Consider the following 5451-nt stretch of genomic DNA (forward strand, 5'->3'; position numbering starts at 1 on the left):
AACGGATGATGAGAAAATATGTAGGAGGTAAGAATATACGGAGTTTGTAAAGCAGTCCCGGGTGCCAGACTCGAAGATTTTGAATATAGAAATAGAATATAGAAAATATATACATATCTTGAAATCAAAGGAGTATGAATTAAAAACACCATTTTTTTCAGTTATATCAAAAATTATATTTATTTAAACAGCTGTATAATGTAAATATCTAAATATAGTTTTATCTTTCTGTAAAAATTCCTTACTCTTAGTACTTGATACTATCTATGTGAAACAATAAATAAATACAAAACAAATTTTACAACTTATGTTACTTTTTTAGTCATATGTATTACATTTATAGACAATGATAAAAAAAAAAAGTCATTTGGTATTTTCCTCTTAAATCAGATTTAGAAAATTAATTAAAATTTTCCAATTTTTAAAGTTTTGTTCAAAAATATTTATTTCTACATCAATTTTAACTTTTTTTGAATTTTATTTTATTTTAATAATGATCTTATTTTTATCTGAAAATGAAATGAATGTTAACTTATAATAACTTGAAATGCTGTTTGATTACCTTATTATTATAATAGTGTGTATTTATAGATTTGCCCATGAAAAAATGGTTAAGCTCCTTTATTTTTGACTTTGAAAGTATTTACTAAGTTTCTGGCTTTGAAATAGATACAATTTCCTAACATCTTTGTAAAACTTACATAACTCGAGAGGGTCTTGTGATTTCAACTTTAGCAATAAGAGGTAATTGATTCATAAGAGTTGCACTTACAGAATTCTTGAAAGCTTACGACTTTAAATCATGATCAGATTACCTGAATGATTTTCAAATGATCATCTAATAGTTAAACAGATATTATGTGGCCATTCATGTCTTTTGGTTTAAAAACTTAAGTATTCAGAATATTTTGTGAAACAAAATACTGGTGTTTAATAGGAAGAAAATCAGTAATTACATGAAAAGGGTATTCTGGAAACTGATTTGAGTTTGCAAATGACTTATAACATAGTTATTAGTTAAATTTTAAAACACAATTTAAAATTTAAAAAACTGGGTTCGGAGTGATCATTAACAGTAGAAGTAATGTCAATGGACTAACAGTCGCATTAACTGTCGTGTTTAACTGCCATATGTATATGCCTTGACCGTGAACTATCGCAATACATCAACCTTACCAAATGCAATAATGATAGGTGGAAAAACATTGTTCTCATATATTTGCCCAAAAACTTATTGTTTTTGTAACAGCCCCATGCATCAAAACTTATCCAGCCAGACCTCAAAAATGAATCCAGCCCAAGCTCAAAAATAGGTCCACCACGGACCCCTAAAACAAATTTTCTCAAGAACTTAAAATTGTATCAGGCCCAGGCAGCAAAACTTAGCCACCTCGAACTCAAAAAATAATCCGTCCCGGGCCACTAAAACAAAGTTACCCAATGGTCCAAAATTATATCCATCAAAGACCTCAAAAATAACTCTATCCTGACATTCTTCTATTTTCTAAAGTTCAAATAATCTGCTCAGGCCCTAAAAATGAGTCCACCCCAGATCCCTAAAATAAATCTGACCCGGACCCGAGAAACAAAAAGGTCATGGGCCCCAAAAGGTGCCTTTATTCTGAAATTCCAAACCTAAGGAAAAATAATAACTTGTTAGTAATAGAAAAAGTGTCTAAGGATTAACTAAAAAAACTAGTTGAAGGACTTGTGTGGCACTGCACTAGCGCTCTATATTTAAAAGCCATTTTACCCTAAATTCTCTCTCCCCCCAACTACTCACTTAGGTGAAAAATCCCCGCATGGTTTCTGTTTATAGCTCTTTTTATGATTGTCAAAAAATCACAAACCAAAAAAAAAAAAAATTTTTGCGAGACTTGGTTATCCCAACTCAAGAGACCTCAAAATTCTATTCTATTATTCTCTTGAAAACTCAAATTCGAAATTTTGCAACACTTCCTCTTACCATATATTCCATGTACCAGTAAGCAAAAGTAATACAGACATAAATACATGAACAAATTTATTTGTATATTTCTGTTTACAAGAATCATTTTAAATCAATTATTATTTTTCTAACATCAACATCAAGGAAAATTTTTAAATGACCAGATTTAATCATTGTCTATCAGAAAAAAAAATCCAAGCAATAAAGCATTTTATTATTGATTTCCTTGAAATAGAATACTATACCATAAAATGGAATTATTTGCCACATGAAGTGTAACTTGGACCTAAAACAAAAATGTACTTACATCTGTAATTAGCTATAATAGCAAGATAATAACTGCTATTACAGATTTAAACACTTTCATGTTTTGGGTTCAAGTAACACCCGAAATCCCGAGTAATCACACTTTATAGTATGTCTTTTACTAAATCTTATTTAACACTAGCACTTTATTTCTGTCACAGGTGAGGTTATTTTGGAACTATGTAGTTATTTTTGGCACTTCATTTTAATTTTTATTTATTTTGTCTAATATAGGAAGATGACTCGTGCTATTTGGCACAAACATTAATAATTTAACCATGATGCTTTATTTTTATCAATCCTCATTTCTGATGCAAAAAGAATGTATAATGCTCCTTATGTCAAAAAGAAACCTAGAAAAAAGAAAAAAAAAAGAAAAGAAAAATTAGTAGGATGATATTTAATAGAAACATCATTGGATGGATATTAAATATGATCAAAAATATTTCTGATTACTTCTAAAAAAGAAAAGAAAATGTACAAAAGAAACAAGGTGAAAAAGTATAAATATACTGAATTGTTTATAGTTTTAAATAATGTACCAGGAATTTTGTATATTAAAATTCAGATTTATTATTATGATGTTTAATATATGGTTCAATAAGTACTAATAGAGTGAGAACTAATATCAATAAAGATAGGCCTATGAACATGCTTAATTTTAGATGTACAATTTTTTGTGATTTGGTAATTTGGTGACTGTACTATTATATTACCGTGGTACCAGAGTGATAGTTTTAATGGTAGTAAAGATAGTAGTCGTGGTAGTAGTAGTAATATTAATATTAATAATAATAGTAGTAGTAGAAATGGACTAAAAACAAATAACATCAACGATATCAAACTCAAATATTTAAATATAGGAACTTGGAATCCTCTCCATTATTATTATTCTGTAATATTGCAAACTGGTCTTCAACATTTAACTAAAGGAAGGAATGAGCAATAGATAACTGTTTATGAGGAACTAAGTATTTATTCTAGGCATTGTTGATTTTTAACTATACAATTTGTATTTTAATACATTAACCACTTAAAAAATATTATATCATTTTGTGCCCTAAAACAAAATCACAGATAAAAGCTAATTTTGAGCAGTAAAAATATTTTAATATCAATAATTTATTGTATAAACTCATTTTGTACAAATAGAAGTAATTGATAGTAGTAGTTAGTAATTGTTCAGTCATCTAGAAACAGAAAAGTGAACTAGTTTCGTGTAATAAAAAAGTAAACCTATGCAATAATCTTTTTTTTACTTGTGCAGAAACATTCTTAAAATTTGCTCTAAGAAGATTTTTTGAATAAATAACATGTTTAATTGGCTGTTATATTTATACAGTATCAGAAGTTTTATTTGAATTCATAAGTTAAAAAAAAATAAAGAATTGAATAACATTAACCAACCTTGATTCTTTGAATTGAAGTATACAATACAGTAGGCCCTCAACTTTCTCACGTTATTGGTTCCTGAAAGTGTGTGTGAATGTGGAGTGTTCAAAAGTAGATGGATGTAAAAAAATATGCACTAAAACTGTCTTTTCAAGTATTTATCTATCAATATGTATATATCATAAAGTTAAAGAGGTGTTTCGAGTGTTTCCCTTATCAAGTAGCTAATAGTTAGTTGAATACCACCCATTTTTTTTCTTTTCTTGATAAAGATTTCTGTAACATGCTGTGTCTTTCTCAATTGCCCTATGTACTTAAGATATACGTTCTCCATTGGGATCACATTCTTCCTTAATAGTCAAAAATTTGTCAAGATATGTAGTTTTATTTGATTTCCAAAGTAAAGCAATTCTTTACTTTTTCCTTTCAAGCTCTGGGATTTTCTGCTTGGTAAACTAACAATGGCTTCAATTTTAAATCACCAGCTAAGTTTCTTCCAAGAAGTAATGTCAATCAGTTTTTGGAAGGCTTATGTCCAGGAGCAACTGATTCTCCCATTGATAAAAATGTACGATTAGGTGTTTTTTTCCAAAGTGAACCCATCTCATCTCATCCAATAGCAGAGGATTAAACAGTTGAATCTTTGAAAATGTAAGAAATAGCAAATTGTGTGAAAGTCAAGGGCTGCCTGTAAGTATATTTATAAAGTTGGTCCATTGAAACCATTATTTCTGTTGCTTAAAATAAGATACAATTTAGAACTTAGAACTTAGAACAACAACTTCCATTTCCATAATAGGTAAGGATTATTTGATGGACCTTTTACTTTGATAAGATTTTGAATTTAGCTAATTCATGCAATACACCACAAAAACATTTAATGTTGTACAATATGAAATTCAAAAAATATTTGTTTTCTATCAATATCTATTCAATGACTTTATATTAATTAACTCCCCAACAAATATTGCAGTGGTATAAGATTCTAGGAGCTATTGATAATTAATGTATAGTTGGAGTTGTACATAATATCTACAACCCAAACCACAAATTAAACATCATCTTATAATAATCAATCAGGTTATTACTAATTTTTTTTTTACATTGTTTACATTTTAATTACTCTGGTAAAAATGCTAAAGCAAATAAAGAATACCACAGTAGAATCCACTAATAAATTCAATAATCCAGTGCATCCTATTAAAAGAAAAATTAATTTTCATGTTTCCAAGGGCTCATATAGTTGGAAAAGTACTTTGAGCATGATGTTTGATGCTTAATAATAAATAATACTACAAATTGACTGAACAACATTAAAATAGGAGCAATAGACAGGGACACTGTGTCCAATTTAATTGTTTTTCAGATAGTTTCTAATCCTTAGGCTAAATGATTTATATCTTCAAATAACTAAAAAGTGACAAGAATTAGAAATATGTAGCGTACATTTCACCTTGATGTTACAGCCGAGGATCAATCAACTCATATGGTTGAAAACCGAGTTCCAAGCAGTCAGAAAAAAGGAGAGGATCAGCGAGCATTGGGTCAACACACTCCATTATGTCTTCTTCTTCAATTATCAGTGGAGCTACAAAACAATATATTTTCATCAATGGCATGTAAATTTAAGAGTTTACGTGGGTTAAAAAACTATCAGGATTAATCCCCTGCCAATGGGAGGCTTCTTTACAACACTGGTTCATGGCCCATTGACTGTCTAATGTGCCTAATGCCTAGTTCCAATCTATATTCCATTATTCGCCTGATATTACTTAGAGATTGATTATTATACCCATATCTAATAG

The 5451-nt window shown here is 29.0% G+C and overlaps 1 non-coding gene across 1 annotated transcript in view; it reads right to left on the minus strand.

The window, feature by feature from the left end:
- Positions 1 to 2144: 2144 nt before the first annotated feature.
- LOC106681168 (uncharacterized) overlaps positions 2145 to 5451 on the minus strand; it is a 7510-nt gene continuing 4203 nt past the window's right edge. The window contains exons 3-4 of the transcript XR_010844786.1: positions 5100 to 5234; positions 2145 to 2607 (exon numbers count right to left, since the gene is read on the minus strand). This is a non-coding gene — a transcript (uncharacterized protein). The remainder of the gene's footprint in view (positions 2608 to 5099; positions 5235 to 5451) is intronic.

Source organism: Halyomorpha halys, unplaced genomic scaffold, assembly GCF_000696795.3.
Source record: "Halyomorpha halys isolate HHAL.00 unplaced genomic scaffold, Hhal_1.1 Scaffold315.1, whole genome shotgun sequence".
NCBI classification, from domain to species: Eukaryota; Metazoa; Arthropoda; class Insecta; order Hemiptera; family Pentatomidae; genus Halyomorpha; species Halyomorpha halys.